We start from the raw sequence: 21710 nt of genomic DNA, 5'->3' as shown, positions 1-21710 counted from the left end.
TTCATCCATGTAACTAGTAAAAGCTAAACACAGAATATAACATGGCCTCATGCTTAAGGGGAAATGCATAATAATGCCCACTGGGGAAATGGAACAATGGAGATGTAGCTCTAACAGTGATCCTGCTTACCAGGCTTTTCCTGTCCACCTTCTCCTGCCTTTTGTCATCCTCTTCTTCTGGGGGTACACTTTCACTGGCAAGGAGTACAAAAAAGCCATTACAAAAAGAAACTGGTAAAGTGATAAAGTATTGACCCAGTGGGCAAGGAAATGAATTATATAACTATAGAATGGTGTGTGGGAAAATATGTACAGACAGGAGATGAATAAAAAGAGGCACTGTGCATGTTATTAACTTGGACAGGAATAAAAGAAAAGGATCTTATCATCTAACTTTTTTCTCTGCCTTATTTTTCTGGATAGATTTGACAGCTCGGAATTCCTCAGTGACTTTCCCTTCTTTGTTTTACATCTTTTGGTTCATCTTTCTTCCCTTTCTTTCACAGTTTTCAAGCTCCAATCTTAAACTCAAAAAAAAAAAAAAAAAAAGTAAAGTAAAAGAACAAGGAAGAAGAATGCTGGGCCTGGGGCTTGCACGTAACTCTGCCAGACTCAGAAGAGTCTCGGTTTCTCTGCACTGTGTTTCTCCATCTGTAAAGTGGGGATGATGATACTTGTCCCAGCCATGAAACAGGAATGTGTGACTAAGGAGTGGGAGGACGTGAGCAAAAATTAACCTCTCAGGCATCATTGTCACTATCTCTCCTCTAGAATCTCTCCTCATTTGGGAGAAGCCTTGGTGGTGGGGCACCTCTGAGGACCATGTCTTCTCCACTCCCACAGCCACAACTCTTTATTTACCTAGTCCATAGACAATTGTGTTTTTTGCCTGGGCTATGATCCCATTTCATTCTTTCTGCTTCTCCCATATTTTTAGTTGAAATGAACTAATATCTCATTAATATCTGTAATCCATTTGTCTATGATTTTTTAAAGACATGTAAAATCCTAATCCTATGTGAGATTAATTGCCAATTCTAATTCTTAAATTGGAACCATGTGACATTTTCTTTAAAGTCTATTAAATATTTATCAATAAGAAAGCTTACTTTTATACTCTTTTATATTCATTATAGCTAATGACTTTTTGTTTTGTTTTTGCCCTCTCTGACCTGTTTTGAAACTGCCCTTTCAAAATTACCCATAGTGTCCCAAGAAATAAAGTAAGTATGACAAATCCCAAAACTCCTGAACATTTCTGTAGGAAACACGTTTTCTTGACACTGTCCACACCAACTGAATATTATGAAACCTTGTTTCCTTTCATCTCTACACCCTGAAGAAAAAAAATAAAAAGTTCGATTTCCACATTACATCAAGAATTTAAATTTTCCTGTGGGATATGGAACTCTGTAACACCTCCAGCAAAATAGTCTATACTTCTCCTTAAATCTTTACAATTATTGTTTTTAAGAAAGCAAATTAAACAAAGCAAATGGTGACATTGGATTGGAGTTCTCTAATGCAAAATGATAGATCTCAGAGGGCCTTTTAAAAATATACCTTACCTAGTTGCTATTTATTATCAAACATAGCTAAATGTTTGTAGTGTGTGAATATTTTAAAACAAACCTATCAGGGTGTCTGAGTACAGAGTTAAGTCAATAGTTTGCAAACATCTCTTTGTTTCTTTAGACACATTTAGCTACTGATATATCTTTTTCAGTGAATGAAGCAGACCTGCACACATACAATAAAGGAAAGCAAAAATTACCAGGTTTGGACTTTGCTTCACAGCCAGAAAGATTCTGTTGAGCCTGCCAGCAGGAGATCTTGCGTATTAATACTCTACCTGGAAGAGCTGACATGTTGAAAATGAGATTAACACCTTCCTGTTTTACATTAACTAAGGCTAAAGTGTCATTTGCCTTATCAGGAGAAAAAAAATTCAATACTGAAATGATAGGGTTGCCAGCAAGGTATGGTTTTAAGCAAATGTTGAAATACTAAGTAGGATTTTTTTGTGTGGTGGTGGTGAGTCTTTGAAGATAAATGCGTTGTGCGAATAAAAGTCAAAATAATCAGGATGACTCCAAGACTAAATACAAACACGTGGAGCACAGCAACTCCTTTTCAGGCCAATACTAATTGACATTTGGCTCGTCGTAAACAACTCGTCAGAGCACTTAAAAAATAATAAATAAATGAATGCACGATGTCAAAGAGTACTGATGCCTTAGTATGTGTTGCCAATTCCAAACCAGCCTAGAAACAGAAGAGCTAATATAAATGATTTATTTGTTCAGATATAAGATAGCACTTTTTAATTCCCTCACTTCACAACCCATCCAGTTATGTATTTACTAAAGATGAGCATTTAGATGAAAAAATATTAAAAATTCTAATGTAGGGAAGTCTCTGGATCATTGTCAAATACGGTGTGGGAGGAGTGGGCCAAAACTGGCTCCATGTTCCTCTCCTCCAAAAGGACCCCAAACAGAAACTGGTGGGCTTTTCTCAGGCTGTGAAGGCCAGGCGGTCATCCACACTATCAGGGATAGCTCCCTTCTGCTGCACGGGGCACACTTGTAGGAGTGGCAGAGAGTCCAGAAAGGAAGACAGGAGTTCTTTGTCCTCCAGGCCTCAGAGTCTAACTAATTGTACTGACAGGTATCAGTGATGGCTAGAGTACAAAGTGGACTCCAATCAGAGCAGAGGCATAAACACCTGAAATGGGAGCAGTGAAGGGAGGGAGAAGAATACTCCGGGGACGACCCGGGACAATTTCCTGGAGGAGATACGGTGTGAGCTGGATCCTGCAGGATGAATAGGATTTTAACAGGTGGGAAGGGAAAAGGATGGTGAGGGCTTTCTAGGTAGAATGGACCAATTCATTATATTTTGACACCATGATCACATAGAGCATTATGGTTAAATAGACACCTAAAATACATCAATGGAAAATATGTTATTACAGAAAATGCTGTCAGCAATCCACTTAAAACAAAAAAAACTACCTATACATGTGGACTGAATACACAAACGGTAAGAAAAAGAGAGAAAATGAGACTTTATTCTCCTTGCTAAATGTCTACTATTCAAACCTTAAGAATAAAACATACCAGTAGCTATTGTTTCTATTCATTTCAGAGCTTCTAATTGCTGCTATCTCATGGGGTCTCCAGGAGAAGGAAGGAGGAAGGGGAAATGAAAATGCACGAGATTTTCAGGAATGCCAACAATGTGAAGTTGGAATCCCACTCTAACTACTTTCATTCATTGTTCCAAAGGTGACACTGGTCCTTGTGTTCAAACGGAGCAGGAGGAGGACAAGCAGTTTTAAGGTGGCACAAAGGAAGGCAACTTGATGCCTCCTTAAGGAGAAGCTGCAGAGGGCTGTGCTGGTGGGGACGGTGATAACAGCAAAAACAGCAATGTGAGATGGAAAAGAGTGCTGCGGTGGGATGGGGGGGGGGGGGAGCAGTCCTGCTAACTTGGGATGAGGTAGGAGGAAGAGGTGGAGGTAACTTGGACAGGTGTTTGAGGAGGATCTGTGAGTGATGCAAATGCAGGGGCAGCAGAAGCAGCGAGGCAGGATGCAGGAACATATCCAGGGAGCTCCCAGGAATAATGGAGAGCACACGTTGCATCATCAGGATCATTGAGACCCGAATCCTCTGGGGAAGTCATGTCTTTTTTGTACTAAATGTTTTGAAGCAGAGCTTGGGGGTGGAGTGAAAGAGGAGGGGAAAATCACTGGGAAAAATTAAGCAGTCTGAAAGGAGTGTAAGATTATGAAGATAAATGTTTACCTCTCTGCTGCATTGTATCTCTTGAAATGAAACTGTTTTTGAATAGTGCTGCATCCGTACTGCAAGAATGTGGGCATTGTGAACAAATTGACTGTCTCAGATGATTTGACACATTTTGATTTCTGCTTAGGAAAATATCTGTTAATCCTATTAGAAAGAGAAGGAGAGGGTCCTGAGTAGGAATGTAAGAGATCAAATCACTTACCATCTTGCTCACACTCTCCCACCGCCAAGGTCTTAAAGTCAGCATTTCCACAAGACCTGGCGCCTCCCCCCTGCCCCACCTGGCACTGCATCAAGACCCCTACTCCACCTCCCCATCCTTGCCATGGCCCTGGCGAAAATCAAGACCATACTGGATGGTTGCCTTGTCGCTGGCAAACTAAAGCAGAAAAGACCCGATTTTATGCTTTCTTTTCATGTAGTTTTGTTTTCTTTTCCTCCCTCCTCCCTTCTATCCTTTTCTCTTTCTTCTCTCCCCCCGCCCCCCTTTCTTCTTTATAAGGTTCGCTGTTTGCTAATATCCAACTCCAGACCATTCTTCCTGTTTGGCAAAGGAAGCAGTTTTATTGTTTGGTATCCCCAGGGGGGATATGGTGTCTATGATGTTGTCTAGGCCCAGCCTCCCCTAGGAAGGTTAACCACCTCCAGCTTACTCTCCGAGGGGGCAAAGGATGGCAACCACACGCTTGAGCACCAGCCATCCTCTTTTGCCAGAAAGTGGAGCTGTTCCCGCCCTGGTCTACCTCTGCTTCCCACGATGGTGTATCTCAGCATCGTAGGGCAACTCACTGGGACCAGTCGCCTGGAATCTGAATCGATAGAGTACAAATTAGGAACAAGGGAAACAGAAGACTTTTCCCCCCAACTACTTCCTGAAAAAGGTTCTTCTGGGAGCAACACCCTAGTCTGATCAAAGGATCTGTTCATCTGTCTCAAGAGCCAACGCTGGAGCCCAGCATGTAGCTAAAAATATGCACTCACAGTCCTAGAAAATTGTATTCATTAGACTCTACCTACAGGTCCTCACCCAGAATCTGCTCTATGCCAAAGCAGCGTGCTGCTGTTAATCCTCCTTTATAGATTAGGCAGTAAAATAAAGAGGGTGGGGCTGAAATGCAGGGGAAGCCTGCACACGTGTTTGGAAAGGAAGAAAAGCAAAAGCACGGGGATTTCTTGCTCTCTCCTTTACGTTCCCAGTTGCTGGGGTTGTCCAGAGAGATGCAGGGCTTTTTCATGTTTATAGTATTTTCACTTCCACGGGGTTAGTGCTACTTATAAAATGGGAATTTAGAGACAGAGCAAATAAATGCTTTTCAAACTGGGGCACGTTATTATTTTGGGGGTCCATCTTCCCCTCTTCTTTATATGTGAGGGAGGAAATAAAAAGCACCAGAGCTGACATTACTGAGCACTTACTACGTGCCCAGCACTGGGGCGAGTGCGTTATACATGGAATCTCCGTTCCTTCTAAGATACCTGGGAGGTAGGTACTTCTGCTCACCACCACTTTGCAGAGGAGGACACTAAGCTTGCAGAAAGGTGAAAGAACTCAAGCAAGTGAGTGGCAGAACTGGGATTCGAACCCGAAGCTTCCAAAAGTCTTGCTCTTGATATCTGCGCCATAAGGCCATCTCTACGTAGTTCCTGTAAAAATACGTCTTACGGCTTTCTTCTGAGATCTCGGTGACTGCATCTTAATAACAATTATGTCATCATCTTCCTCTTTACGATTTTCTGCCCTCAAATAGTAGGGTTCCCTGAAGGCAGGGACTGTGTCTCCCTCACCTCTGCACCTCCACGACCCTTAAAACAAAGTATCTTGCACAGAATAGGAGCTAAAGAATTATTTGTTGAAATGCACTTTAGAGTACCTCTGAATCTAAATAAAGCCCATCTAAACAAGTCCATTTCCCAAACACTGGGGTTTTCCTCTTCTTTGTAGCCATCCTCTTCTTGTTTTGTTTTCAAAAGGTTGATTTTGAACTGGAGGGACATTGCAGTTGTCTTGTCACTTAGCGTGATTTGAAAGTGAGAGTCTGTGTAGTGCTTTAGCCTGCCCTCAGCAATCAGGCCTCACACTCACGAGGCTCTGATTGTAGGAGTTGCCTTATTTGCATTGATGAGGATGAGCCAGCTGCTAGAGCATACAGAACTGCACCTGACACAATCACCGAGTTCAGGATTAGCGCGGGGAATCAGGAATCCACTGCGCTGCGTGGCAATCTCAGCCCTACATTAGAGTCACTCATGCAAAATGACCCAAATTTGCAATGAGCACAATTAGCAATCCAAAGATGCATGTTAATTTGGGGGCCGATATTTTCCTACATTTCCCTAAATTAAAAATAATAAATATACTCTTTCCTAGTTGAGTCTAGGCATGAAAATAATTCAGGGGATTGTGAGTTTGTACAAAATGCATAAAGCCCCCAAAATGTGGATTTCTCTGGGTAACTAGCCCCCAAACATGCACACACACATATACACCGGAGGGAGGTATTAAGTTTGGCATCAAATATGGTAAGATCTTTGTGGTGTCACGTTCCTTTTTGAGTCAGTAGAAAACAGCCATTTACAAGGATAAAAATACTAGAAATAACAATAGCTATGATATGTGGAAAAGGAAAATCGAAGCTTTAAAAAAGGGATTTGATATTTTCTATTATGTATTAATATTTCTGAGGCTATGTTTGGGTCACATATAACCACAGATACACTCGGTGATTTCAGGATTTTCTAAAAGTGCAAGAGATTATGTCGAATTTTTATTAAAGAGAGTCTATAAATCAAATGGAACATTCTCAAACCCTGTACTGTGTTTCCATATGTCTGCAGTCTAGAGGTATTGAAATGCTCACCTATACTTTAGGAAAAAAAAAAAAAACACAACATTTTGCAAAAATGGAATAAATGATCATTCGAAGCAAAAGCATGCAGTTCAAAAGCTAAACCTCCCATTGGAGAACAGAAAATTTAATGAGCTTTTAATGGAATGCAATGCTCAGAGTAGTAAATTATTTGTTAGTTGACGATGCAATCAGCATGCTGATTAAGGTTGCTTGGTTTTTTACTAAACATTAACTGAATGAAAACGGGTAGTCCTTGTTCTGCTTGGGGGGCTTTAAGGAAGCAAATGGACTTTCAGAACAGAGATTGTCAATAAAGGTGAGTGCACTCCAGGTGTCATTTGAATATGATGATAAAATACTTCTGATAAATATTTAAAAGCATTTTAAATCCACAATGTTCGCCTAGTGTATTGTGGACTCTGTTTAAAGAAACAGTGGGCCTTAGCAGGCCTAACGACCATCCCTCTCTCTCTCTCTCTCTAGAAAGAAATATCTAGATCTGCTTTCTTTTATTGCAAAAGAGAAAAAAGGGAGGGTGGTATGCTTTGAAAATATAAGCCAGCATGGACTCTGAGACCAGGAACTGTTTGGAATGGGAACCTACAAAAAAAGACAAAAAAGGACAAAAATCAAAACAAAGGAAAATATTCTGACAGCAAATAAAGGAAGAGACATCTGTTTCTCTGGATAGATTAAGATAAAATTTTAATGAAGCAGTTTTGATATTCTGATGTTTTAAAATAATTGCCATTAAAATACATATATATTTTTAAATCTGTAAATGACGGCATTCTGAGGGCAAGAAGTATTGTGATATCGGAGTTATATCCTGTCTCATTCAGGAGGTCTGAAGGGGGAGTGAGAGAAAAAGAACAAAAATTGTAAATAAATTCTATAATGCTTATTTTTGTTGTTAGATGGTTGATACAGAATTTATAAGGTCTGTCATTTACCATATATTAATCGATATATACATTTACTATAAATTATTGTTTCTGAGAGGGATTTTGTTACTAACTCTGTTTAAATTGCTAGATTTCTTCCCCCCTCGAAAGAAGGGTGTTTTTTTGTTTGTTTTGCTCTCTACCAATTGCAGAATTATGGGTTTGTAGGTTAATTTTCTTTGAACAGCTACAAAGTTCTTTTTCTATAAATCCTAATTAGTTTCATCATTGGTGATTCTCTGGCAATGATCAGATACCCTTAAAATCCGATAAATAACTACCTCTCACTTTTAACTATTCCTGTTTATGACCCAAGAGGTTAAAAGCCTTTGACTGGCATTTGACTTCTGACCTCATATAAATGTTATCTTATCAGTTCCTGCTTGTTAACTTGTATTGAGTGCTTGTCCCTGATGGCTTTTAGATAAAGGGTTGTGGGCTTTTTTCTTTTTTTTTTTTTCCTTTTTAATATATTTCCTATAGGAACTAAACCATTTGCTTTGTTCTATGCCTAGTGCACTCCAGTCTAGAGAGTAACCTGCTAGAAATCTGTGATAAAGCCCTAAATACACTTTTATTTATTCTCAACATTATTTTAGTTTAGCTTTATGGGTGGGATTTGATCATTGAGAATATATGTTTATTATAATTAAGAGCAGTAATTACTAGAGATCTTAATCCTTTAACATGTTAGGGAACTGGTTAGCTTGGTATTCTCTCTTTTTTAAAGAAATGCAAAAAATAAAACACACACACACACACACACACAACAATTTTAGCTTTGCATTTTGCACCAGCATGAGATGAGTTAGAGAGATAATTTATGGAAATCTTGTCTCCCCAGACTTTAGAAGTCTGCCTAATGAGAGAGTCATCAGTAAGATATATCTTTTTTAAAAAATCGAATCCAGACCAGGAACAGGGCATTTTCGAACCTTTGGGGAGGAAGGAGGTGGCCTGGAGCCCTCCTTTGCCCTTCTGTCCTAAGAATTAAGAAGGATTTCGGCCTTTTATTCCATTTGCAGCTGTGTGTGTGGCTCACACATTCAAGTGTGTATGTATGTGAGTCCAGTTACTGTGTACAAATCTAAATACATTTGAATGTTTGCATTTTAATCTCTCCATACCTCGATGGCATTGTGAGAGCATTCTAGGCAGATATGGGTGCCTCCGAGGCTGCCTCATTTGCAAATGACCTACAATGTGATTTCTAAACAAAATATTACATTAATTTCTATGTGGAAAACAGGCAGTAAGGAGGGGAAGGAGGAAGGGGCAGCCATCTTGGAGTCATTTTGCCTTTTAGCCTCTTCTCCTCCCCAGGCTCGAGAGTTAGAATATTATCTTTATTTTTAATTGGCCTTGAATGTAATGCAGTAAGCACATACAAGAGACCTTTGTATTCGTGTTTGGGGTAGGAAAAAGTTGTAACCTCTTTGGACTTTAAATAATAACTGCGACTATAGACAAACTACACCTATTCTTCTCAATCCTTCTAAATAAATATACATATAAATGAAGCATATGCCACAGCTTGTAAGAGACCTGTACAAAACCTATTAAGGGAAACAAATGTCTATTTGGACCATTCATTTACTGCTATCTAAAGAATTAATATGTCAGTAAAGTTATCTGCCCTTCCTCGTCTCCCATTCTTTCTCTTCTCCCCAAACACACTCTCACATGCACACACACAAACACACGCATTCAGACACCCCCAATCTGCAGAAATGGCAACTCTGGAAACTTGCTTGCATTTTTTTTTTCTTTTTTTAAATAGGAATCCCCTTTCTCTTAGGTCTTAAGTATTTCAGAAAGTAAAGAAGGCCAGCTTTTATTTTTTATTTTAATTTTCTGTGTGTGGAGAGCTGCTCTGGCTCTGTAATGTCCTAACACTGCTTTCATCATGCTCATATTCTGGCGACACACAGGTTTAATACAATTTGTCCTAACTTTTCATTTCAACCATTGCTTTTCTCAAAGTGGCCAGAGTTTAAAGACTGCAAAAGCAAAGGGAAAAGAAATACCACGGCAGGGGGAAAAACAAACCAACCCCCAAACTGGTGCTGGTATTCACAGCATTGACACATTCTCAAATGTTTTCTCTGTAGTTATAACACAAAAGCGCTTTCTTCCCTGTTTTGATGTGTTAAAGACGGGAAAGAGAGAGGACACTTGGAAGTGGTAAAGTAAGTATTTGGAAGCACAGAGAAGGTGTTTCTCCTTTGAATATCCAGCATGTGTCAATAACGTGTAGTTGCTTACAGTTGAAGATTAATTAAAATTTTTTAAATGGAGAGGGGATGAAAAGTTAAATCTAAGCAAGTTGTGTCACATCTGCTGAACTTTTAAGCTACCAGTGTTGCCTTTCTGTGTGTAATTAGAAGTAGGTCCGAAGCCAGTCATTCTGCTATCTCTGAAATAAGGATAACCAGGATGCTAAGTCCCTCTGGAAAGGGTGTGAGGGGATCGATAACAAATTATCATCTAATTTTGGTATTTGGCAGAAGAAACCACAAACTTTTTTTTAAAAACTCCTTTAATGTCAGTAATCTGAAGCAATGTCAGTTATTTTTCTAGCCAATATTATTTTGCAGATTGTTTTACTGGGTGAAACAAATAAGGATTTGAAAGACAAATAATGACCTGATTCCTAAACACTCTCTCCTATTCTCATGGCCAAATTCTCTGAGTTGAATCCCAGAGTTTTTACCATTGTATTTTGTATCCTGGCTTTAAAAAAAAAAATAAATAAATAAATAAATAAGATTGAAACATGTAAGCTAGATGATTCCAAAACTGGTGTAAGTTACACTACCACTTTTTAAAGATGTAATTAATACATTAATATAGAGAGGTGAGCCTTAGTATACCCAAAGCAGAAAAAAAGTGTTCACTTAAACCAGTTTCTATATCAATCAAAGTGAACTGCCCGAAACATTTTTGGTATAATATTTTGAAATGTAGTTAGAGGAAGAAGATGAAGGGGAATCAAGGCCCTTGGTTTTTCTGCAGAGCTGTATCACCCAGATTTATAAAGTTACCTAAGGGTGTATTAAAATATATTGCCTTTGTGTGTTTATATGTTTATAAACTTACCTCAGGAATATATTAGGAAAGACAGCCCATTTGATTTTTTTCCCCCCTGTTTCTTGTCAAAGATCAAACCTGCTCTCTCTGGAAAAAAACAGAGACTTCTGGGTATCATGGCCTTTTTGTATTTCAGCAAAGAAGTAGAGGACCTAGAGTCAGAAATATCAACATTTCTAGGACTCAAGTTATTACTGTCAAGGTTTCACTTCCTTCCTTTGTAAAGACTGATGGAAATGGGTTTCTGATTTCCTTGGTTTCTGTCCTCTCTTTTGCGTGTTTTCTTTATTTGTGTAAATTAGCTTTGTCCCTTCTTAGGAGAATGTTTAGTTTGGGCACAGGCTTTCCCAGATAGATTCTCATTCTCATTCCCCCCATCTTCTCTTGATTTTGGAATGGGGAGTGGTTCCTTATTTTAAAAGCTTTGTAATTCAGACTCAGAGAGCCAGTACTCCTTCTACCCATCTGCACGCACTCAAGGGTCATACCCAAGATCATAAGCCATGTTTGTATCCTTCTTATGGGAAAATGATAAAATAATATCCACAAGGATATCAGATACTACGGGCATGGCCTGGACACACACCTTGCCTCTTCCCCTTGGCCTCGCCTGCCCTGAAGAAGGAATACATCCATCTCCAAAGTTGATGCTTAGGAGTGACCAGTCAGATGCTAGCAGGTCAGCTGGCTGTCCTCTCGGACAGAGGGGTCCATAAATCAGAGACGTGTTGGTGTGGTTGAAAGAGGAAGGTAGTCTAGCCCGAGGGAAGCCACGTAAATCTCTCCCAGAGCATTGTTCCTGGTAGGGAGTGGGGGTGAGAGTTGGGGTAGCTCCTGGGGCCGCGAGCTGTTATTAATGCCCCGGCCCTCCTGCAGTGGGTGCTAACTTGTTGTGCATGAGAGCTGCCACCACCCTTCCCAAACATCGGGCGCTTGGAAAAGTCAAGCACTGCTGAGCCCTGATTTTCATTTAATAGTCAAAACCAAGATGCATTTGGGCTATGATGATAGGACAGCTCCCTTGAAAAGATTATTTGAACTACAAAGGCATTCATTTAGGGCTAGCGATGTTGCAAAAGGGCCTGCTAGAAATTAGCAGCCTGTCCCGGTATTTGGAGAGCAAGAGTGACAACTTATTGGAAGTTCTCAAGGAATCATTTATATTTCACACTCCACTAGGCAGCTGATTTGAGATTGTCTGTTAGCATAACAAAGGCTCTGAGCCTGTGAACTTCAGAAACCTTTCGACCTCTTAGCTGCTGGCATGAATAGCCCCCAGTCCTGCCTATAGAGAGATCTCCCAAAGCTCCCCTGTTCGTGGCTAAATTGTTAATCAGGGTAATTTAATATAGTTTTCAATATGCCTCATCTCTTATTGGGAAAGGTATTCACAGCTCCCCTACCCCTGAAAAAAAAAAGTTCTTTTATTCCAGTGTGAGGGGCAGCTGCAGACAGACCCCCGCCCCTCGCGGCGGGCCCGCTCCCGCTCCGCGGCCGCCCCGTGCAGGCCCCGAGCAGGCCCCGGCGCCGCCTCCGCACGCCCGGCCCCGCCGCCCCGGGCGCCTGCCCGTCCCGCCACGAGCCGGCGCAACCCAGGCCCGCGCCGCCGCCGCCGCCGCCGCCGCCGCCCGCTCGGGGCCGCCCCGCGCGCAGGCACAGGCACAGGCGCACGCGCTCCCGCACACGCCACACCCCCTCCGCCGCCCCTCCCCCCGCTCCCCTCCCCCTCCCCCTCCGCCTCCGCCTCCGCCTCCGCCTCCCCCTCCCCGCCGGCAGCCCCGCAGCCCCGGCCTGCCCGCCTCCCCTCTCCCCTCCACCTCCCGCTCCCAGGCCCCGCAGCCTGCAGCAGCCCCCTGCCTCGCCTCCCCTCTCCCCTCTCCCCGCAGCCCCCTCCCCTCGCCTCCCCTCTCCCCGCAGCTCCCTCCCCTCGCCTCCCCTCTCCCCTGTCCCCGCAGCAGCCTCCTCCCCTCCCCTCTCCCCTGTCCCCGCAGCAGCCCCCTCCCCTCGCCTCCCCTCTCCCCGCAGCAGCCCCCTCCCCCCTCCCCCCTCCCCTCCCGCCCGCAGGCCTCGAAGCCCGGGCCTCCCCTCTCCCCTGTCCCCGCAGCGCCCTCCCTTCTCCCCCCTCCCCTCTCCCCTGTCCCCGCAGCCCCCTCCCCTCGCCTCCCTTCTCCCCGCAGCCCGGGCCTGCCCGCCTCCCCTCTGCCCGGTCCCCGCAGCCCCGTCCCCCCGCCTCCCCTCTCCCTCCCGCCCGCAGCAGCCGGGGGTCGGGGCCCTCAGGCCCAGGCCCCCTAGTTAGCGGGAAAGAGCCGGGGCGCGACGCGTTCCTGTTAATCCACTGAAGACCCAAGAGGTCTCCTAGGATATTGTCCAGCGGTTCGAGAATCGAGTATAAAACTCAGATTGTCGCCACACTGTCTCCTCCCAGACAGGCCTGCAGCCGGCCCGCGCCTTCCTTCCCCTCTCCTCCCAGCATATAAGGTACAAAAGGCAAGTGAATAAAAGCCCATCACGAGCGAATGAATCCCCATATTCAGGCAGCCACGGTTCAAATATTATTATTTTGTCTTTTTTTTGTTTTGTTTTGATGTTGTGTTTCTCATTCCCCGTGTGCAAAGCCAGAAGAAAAAAATCATACAAGGAAGGGGGAAAATTGGAGATCACGCTTTTTCAAAATGGAAGGATACAATCTCTTATTTTTTCCACGTGAGAATTTTAAGACACCTGAAATCTTATATTTTTACATGGGAATTTTTAAGACTTCTGCAAAATGTTATCTGAGCATGTCCTGATTGCTTTGGTGGTGATTTTCTGTGCAATTGTGCTCTGTCTTTGTGCGGGTTGAGGCCCTGGGTCTTGCTTCTTCCTGGAACAGCCATTTCTCGTTAGCCCTGGCTTGGTTGGTGTCCTTGCCTCCCAGCCTCCCACACTGGGATAAAACCAGGATCTAGTGCCTGAACTATTTTCTTGGAATTTGCTCTAGTTAGAGTGGTGTCTGATGAGGGTGTGGACTTCCTTCACTCACTTGGGATCCTAGTCTACCCAGCCTCTCAAAACTGCTGAGATGGGAGACGAATTCTGTTTATAGGATCCGAGACAGAATTACTAACCTCCAAAACCTCCAGAAGTACAAATAGAGACCCATAATTAACAAAACAAAACAGCTCAGCCTCTTTCTCAAGATAATCTTTCTTGGAGCTAAAATAAATAAATAAATAAATAAAAGATTTAAAAAATCTGTTTTCTAGTCAATTTTAATATCTAAACACTGCCCAGAGGTGACACTTGAGAACAGAACAAATAAATAAATAAAGTGTGTCTGGTTATCATTTTATATGGCAATCCAAAAATCTGCATTTCTCTTAAAAAAAAGAATCTGACCACTTAAATTTCAATAGTGTGGAAGTTTTTAGATCATAAGCATTTTTGTCAATAATATATGCTTGTCAATAAGTATGCATTTTAATGACAGGCCTTTTAGTTTATTTTTCTGTAAGTAGGGATTTTCATGTTCTGATGTCTCAAGCCAGAATATTTAGAAAATGTTGATAGTTGCCACAAGTCAGTGAATCAGTATTTCTGGTTTCTCCTTTAAAAAGCCCCCCTCCCCCCAAATCATTCATATATAAATTAACAGAAATTTAACTTTCAAAAGATGGTGAGAGAGAAAAAATATTATGACTTTTAGACCCAAGAAAGAAAAAATACACAATTTGCATTTTTTCAGTGCTTTTGCTTAACATTTTTTTCATTAGCCTTTTCTTCATTAGAATTTATGATCCATGTCCATCATTACACTTTCACATCTCTGATTTCTGTTAAATTTTCTAACAAAGGTTAATAAATATAAAAGGGTAAAAAGGCCTATTTACTTTCATCTGAAGTGCTCAATATTTCAAGGTTGTTTGTATTTGCATGTAAATTTTTCCATGTTCTAATTTAAATTATTAAAATTTGACTGAAATTAATTCTATTCAGAGTTAAGAAGTAACAGGGATTTTTTTTTTTTAAAGAATTAAACAATGTGATTTTACTAAATTATAACATTTTCTTGGTGTTGGGCCATCTAACACCCTCTCTAGCATGGCACAGTTTGGGCTTCACATTTATGGAAGGAAAAGGGTTGGGGGGAGAGGGATATATATTTGGAATGGTGTTTGACAGGGGGAATGAACGCAGACACCAGAACAATTATATTACAATCCCACTGGGAATGCCAGCACCAAATTTAGCCAGACTGATGGGGTACTGTCTAGACGGTCCCTTTTGTGTATCAGCTGTTTTTTCCCTGCTTTATTGCACTGCCTGAATGTGTGAGTTGAACATGCATATGGATCCCAAACATAACCATTCCTACAACCATACATTGCTATTAAACTTCCTCTCATTTGGCTCAGAATCAAGGGTTGTGTATTCCTACTGTATTCCTTTTACAATATTTTGTAATTAAAATGCAGCTTCCAGAACTAGTGGTTTAACAAAGCTTCTAAGACAAAGTACAAGGTGCCTAGACTGTTTTTTAATATGAAAAAAAAATGTACTAGGTAAACATTTCTATCTTCTCAAACATGTCCACCTCTTTTCAACAGAAGTTAAAGAAAGCCAGGAAGAAAAAAAAGAAAACAATGAGATGAAAAAGGCATAGCACATGTAAATTACCACCTTTCCTTTTGAAAAGGGCAAGGATAGAAAGAAAGAATATTTATTAAATGTTTACAGTATAATTAATGGCAGTGTGTGTGGTTTTCCTTTTTTTTTTTTTTTTTTTTTTCTTTTCTTTCTCTCTATTTGGTAAATCAAATAGAGTTCAGGAATCAGGGTTCTTGTGAGGGCTTAGAAATAGATTTCTAAACTCTTTTAAATACATGCTTACAAGATTACTTTAGTGTTATTGGGCAGATAGGAAATCCCAGAGACATTTCACATCTGGGCAACTGTCAGGATTTTGTTTTGTTTGTCAAGATAATGCAGGAAGGCTAGTTCCTACTTATATGTGATTACAGTATCCACACAAAACATTCATTGTTCAGAGGAGCAAGAATGCACCCCTAAACAGGACATACATTCCATGGGTGATAGGTACTAAGGTTGGATGCCTTTGCTAACAACCAAGAATTGAAATGAGCACAAATTAATTATTCCAATTAGAAGGTGAGAAATAGAAAAACACATTAACGTTAATGAAAGTAGGTATCAGATCTACCTCTGCCAATGAAAGGTTTATCAGCAACTTTTGTCTACAATCACCAAGAACTGAAAGGTATAAGAAATTGGAATTCCACAAAATATGTCATTATAAATAAAAAATCTTGCCTTCTAGTAGGAGTACAAATGAACCCACTGTTTAGGAAGAGAATCCCGTAGCATAGATAACTTTCACTAATATGTACACACAAACAGGAATTTTGTGTTCCATTTGCTTTAATTTTTCCCCTTAACAAGAAGAAAAACAGTAAAAGTTTTTGCCCTTAAGGAAAACAAAATCAAAGGTAAAGTTGGTCATAGAAAAAAAAATTAAGAGATATATTCTGATTTCCCGAGCTAAATTTTGTCAGTGACTAAATGATGGAATCTGATTTTTTAAATAATAATTTTCCATGCCTTACCTTTAGAATTCAATAACTACTGCCTACTCAGGACAATGAAGATTTTATCCGTCTTTTGAGGACTGGGTATTGAAGAGGGCTGGAGGGAAGAGAAAAAGTAAATTTTATTCCCAATTTTACTGAACAGGATAAGGCTAGAAGTCATCTATTTTTCACTTTGAAACATCAGATCACAAATCAACAATCATACAGTATGATGGGTGACACAGGATTGGGGAAATTTCCTGTTTGGAAGAGGTTGAGTCTTGAACAACTGACACTGACCATAGAAATCTTGAGTTGCACTTGTGGGCATCCCTGAGGCCTAGGTTTGTTATGGTTGAGAAAAATAGAACCAAAGGCAGTGACAAAGAGCAAAAGAAACCAAGATGGGAAATAAGAAAGCAAGAGAAAAATGGTGTGGGGTGGGGAAGAGCGGGGGTGGGGGTGGGGGTGGGTGGGGGGTGGTGGCATGCAGGGGCAGTGAGCGAGAAAAAGGAGAGAATGAATATTCTAAGCATTGTTTTAATCTAAAACAGAGATGCTTCCAGGAGAATGCATTTCAATGGAGCTGAGCCAAAAATAATTATAGAGATTTTCTTGTTTTGTTTTGTGAATGAAGAGCATCTCTTTTCTCTGGAGATGAGAGAGAGGGAGAGGGAGAGAGAAAGAGAGAGAGAGAAAGAACTAGAGCCAAGAGATTGAAGTGATGCCCCTCTGCCCTTTTGCTTCCACACAGCACAGTAGCAGACCTTTCTTTCTTCCCTTTTCCAAAAGCTATTGGCACCAGATTGTGCTAGGAAGAGAGGGAAGTGGCAGCAGCCCTCAAACCTAGCTGGGTTTTCTATTCTAACAATAGCTTGTTTACTTTGATAAGGCTGAAGTATTGAAATTGGAAGCGATATTGGGGGGGGGGCAGAAATACATATTTTAGGTTCTAGAAACAAAACTGAGCTATTTGCAACTAAAAATATTCCCCTATTTGAGATACCTGAAACTTCCTTTGGGGTTTGTTTTATCAATTACATTTGTTTCCTTGTTTTTCATCATCAGTCGCAAGCTACTACAGGAAACAAAGTATTCTCTCAATTTTTCTCCATTTTTTTTTTCTGTGATGCAAAATCTTTATCTTGGAACCTTTTTTACAGGGAAAAAATTGTCATTTGTTAATATAGCTTGGGCTATGGCTGAATTTTTATGAAAGCAACATAATAAACTCTTCATGAGAGGTGGAATAAAAAATTTTATACTAATATGAAATACATAGGATTGGGGGAGAAACCCATCAACATTAACAGACTTTGAGGAAGAAAGTAAGTAATCATAATTCAGAACACTACTGAAAGACTATTAGTTTTCTTAAGTTAAATTGATTTACGTACAAATCACACCATTAAGTACTGTCTGAACCTGAAATATCCTCTCCAAATCTCTTATATTAGGTGTTGTGCCATGCTAATGACCTTGTTGTCATTTTTATCATTCATAGATGTTAACTCTATACGTAGGTTTAAGGTACTACTTTTATCTTTGTATTACCTGAATTTTTAAAAAACAATTTCAGAAACCTAAGAACCAGCTCCTTTCCTCCACATTATACTTCACAACTTATAAAAATTAACTTGTTTGTTTTTAGGAATATTTGACCTGTTAAGTTAAACAATTTAGTCATCCAGTAGGAGAATAGCATAGCGACCTTACTGGGTTAACACCAAATAGGTAAACTCAATGGGTTAACATCAAAATGACCTTGATGTGAATTTAAAACAAGTAAAGCTACTTGTGTTACATTAGTAGTCAAGATTATCTATTGGGTTAAGTATCAACATCCCAGAAAGTAGCAAAAATGGATATAACTTCCTTTAAAACTTTTACATATTAAAATTGTCCCAGGTTTTCTGTCAAAAAACTCCTGAAATGCATAGTAGATGGCAGTAAAGTTATATGATTCTATTATGTGGTTAAGTTTTTTTTTTCTTAAAGATGAAAAATGTCTTCATGTACATGGGACTTTATTTAGGGATTTTCAAAACATGTTTTAAATGTCACTGTGAATATATTGTGTAAATCTATGAATATGAGTTTTATAAATCCACATTTAATTTAATTAATCATATTGATTCACTTGACATTTTTCTCCTCCTAAATCTCCCTTTCTCTTTTTTTCCCCAATCTCTCTATTAAAAGCAATTCTTTCACAGTGGTAGACTAATTTTTGAAGCAGATTTTACAAAATAAAACCTACAATGGTTTTAGAAGAACTTTTAAAAGCATTCAACTTAAATTTGTTAGAAGTGGTTAAAATGATTTTTTAAGAATTCAGAGTACTTAATCACACTAATCTTCACATTCTATGTAAAGCCCAATACCCCAAATGAGCAGATCTACTTTTTTTAAAAAGAGCACTTATTAATATTAAATAACCAGAATCATCATTAATATATACTTTAAGGCAAAACAAGTGATGAGATTAGCAACAAATACTTATTTTGCCAAGTTTTAAAAGAAAACTTTACCTCTTAAAAAAAATAACCTGTAAAACAGAAAAATATTTAGTGATATTTAGTATCAAAGCCCCCAATATACACAATTTGAGAATTTCTATTTGATTTTACTACATCATTAAAATTGTCAGGGAAAATATTGGTCTACTAAAACATTTAGAATATGGTATATAATAATTTATCATTAAAGGCAGTGCAATATATCACAGCAACATATGTATTTACTCTCAAGCTCTGGAACTAATTTGGAAATGAGCAGAAAAAGATAGATTTACACTTGGTAAATGTCCCAAAGATATTAGCAATATTAACCAAACTAAAATGATATAGAGCCCCAGGTATCTGCATCAAGGTTTCTATATTTTATAAGAATATAGAAATATAGGTATACAGATAAGCTAAATGTAGATATATTCGTCATTTGTTTGCAGCGGTCATCACAGTATAAAATGGATTTTTAAAGGTTCTATTTTGATCACTTCTTTTCCAGCCCCAAATTACTAAACCAATTTCAAAGCTTTGCTCAGAAAAGTTATATTTCACTTAAAACCAACCATAGAAATTGCCCCAAAGGAAGTCTTGTTTGCTTGTTCTTTTCATTTTGTAGTGGTATGGAGTCCAACACGCAACCGAGGGGGTGCGTGGGAGGGGGAGGAAGCAGCAAGAAGCAATCAAAAGGATTAGGATGGAAACTTCCTCAAGCTTCACGGGCTTGTTTGCTGGCCACAGATGCCATTATGGTGTATAGATAAGATATGTTTAATATTAAGACTTTAAAAAGAGCCTTCACACTCCTGAAAATTCAGAGGCAAAGCCGAGCCTCTTCTTTAGCCCATATACTTCACTACATTGGCCCAGGAAGCCTGGCTAAAGATAGTTTCATCCAGCTCACACGCTTGGTTTTGTCACTTCATGTCATAACCTCCACATTACTTAAATGTAGTTTTAAAATGTGTTAAACGGAAATGCTGATATAAGCCTAAATGTAGCTGTACTTGCTGTTTCTGCTCTAAGTTCATTCATGGTAGTGGATTTAGTTAAAGAGCCCAGAACAGCCATGCTTAACTGTAAGGAAACAAAATCCTCCTGGCTTCAATGGGGGCGAGGTATATGTCAGAGCAGAGGGAACTCACTGTAGATATTTGAGATAAATACCTTCTGTAGAAATGGACACATTTCATTGGTGGCCTGTATAATGTAAAGAAAAATATGCTGCATTACAAATAAAGCCCCATTAGCTTTTTCTTTTCTTTTCTTTTTTTTTTTTTTTTTGGGATACTAAATGCTATTTTATATATCTTGGACACAGAGAACATGCAGTAAAATTTATGATAGTAAATAGCCGACTCCAAATAAGAACTGCTAGGGATCCTAGGTGTCTATTGAATCATAATCAAGGACTACCTGGTTAGCAGTAAGCAACAATAAAGGGTATTCTTACTAAAATATTAGATGAATTGATAATAGAGAAAATGGTCACTTTCACAGAAAAGCCAACAGAAAATAGCAGTAATTATGTGTGCCTTGTACACGAGCATCCTACATTACACCCAGTATGCAGTGTACTATTATTAAAAAAAAAAAAAAAGTATGGTACCTCGTCTGGATGATCCAGCTGTATTAGGAAGTTTTACAGAATGGCTCATTTTCCAGAGCACAACATTTAGCTTTTCCACATGCTTTTTTTGGTGGAATTTCTCCTCCCAGTTAAAAACTGGTTTTCATCACACAACCGCATAATTATTTTTCTGCAACTAGCGATAATTACTTGTTTTGTGTATCTCTACTAGAGTGATTCAGTGTTTGCTGTTCTACCTCATAAAATGCATCTGTATTAGAGGCATGTGAAAAGGAGTATTGACCTTATATAATATATTGCTATATTGGTAGGGGCACACAGCTCTAATTCTTTGTAAAAGGCACAAAAGTCTATATTGCTTTGGGTTTTCCTTTTTGAATGCTATGTGAGTTTTCAGACTAAAGCATAAAACTGGAGGTAACTGAAGACAAGAAACCTCACAACATGGAAATTACTCAGTACACAAAGAAACTCCCTCTCAGATAAATGTACAATGGGTGACTGAATAAAAAAGGCTGTTGGAAGGATTTGTTGATAGTGGCATCATAGAAAAGTCTGGAATCAGTGTTTGTGAGATTTGTCACACCAAAAAATCAAGACCAGATTTCAAATCATTCAAGAATATCTAATCATTTTATGTCACTCACAAAGCTCTCCACAAATACAAATGAAAATTAAGCAGAGCCCCTCCTGCCAGTCTTCTTTTATCTTACAACAGCACTTCGCTTTCTCTCTTTTCCTTCCAACTCTTATTTGTCTGAGGTTCTCCTTTCTTTCAAGTTCTCTTTAATCCTTGCTTTCCCATGTCCCTGTTTAGTTTTATTCACCAGTGATGCCAATAAAAATAAACAGTCTATTTAAAACAAGTGAGTCAATGCCAAAAAATGCATGATTGATGTGCAGCTTAATATTTTATTTTTATTTTTTAGTGAAACTACACCTGTGGCATTGTTTTACTTATCTATTTATTTTTTATCATTCAAAAAACACAACACAAAGGACACAGCTGAGAATTGAAGGGCTATTTGAGGTCTTTGGGTTTATTTATAAATATATGTAATGTTAAATGCAGTGAAATCCTTGTGAGACTACTTTCGTGCTTACTGATCCCAGGGTACAGAAAGAATTAGCTTATCCAGGAAAACTCAAAGTCATAATTAGTCTTGTGAATTATAATAATCGGGTCTCATCCTACATTTCTTTCTCATGTGGTACTCCCAGTGGGAGTTCTGCAAGAAAAAGGACTACAGGATTGGCCATTAATAATGGTATACCTGCGAAATACGAGCATTTTCCTATCGTGCCAATCAATGAAATTAGAAATCTGCCCCCATCTTGGTTCTGTGC

At 39.5% G+C, this 21710-nt stretch overlaps 1 long non-coding RNA gene across 3 annotated transcripts in view; it reads left to right on the top strand.

Annotated features, from left to right (window-relative positions):
* The first annotated feature begins 6826 nt into the window (after positions 1-6826).
* LOC112653588 (uncharacterized) overlaps positions 6827-21710 on the top strand; it is a 38154-nt gene continuing 23270 nt past the window's right edge. For all 3 annotated transcript variants that reach the window (XR_007409726.1, XR_004814579.2, XR_007409725.1), the window contains exon 1: positions 6827-6980. This is a non-coding gene — a long non-coding RNA (uncharacterized LOC112653588). The remainder of the gene's footprint in view (positions 6981-21710) is intronic.

This window comes from Canis lupus, chromosome 3, assembly GCF_003254725.2.
Source record: "Canis lupus dingo isolate Sandy chromosome 3, ASM325472v2, whole genome shotgun sequence".
Taxonomy (NCBI): domain Eukaryota; kingdom Metazoa; phylum Chordata; class Mammalia; order Carnivora; family Canidae; genus Canis; species Canis lupus.
The sequence above is the reverse complement of the archived record's forward strand: the minus strand, read 5'-3'. Positions and strand labels throughout refer to the sequence as shown.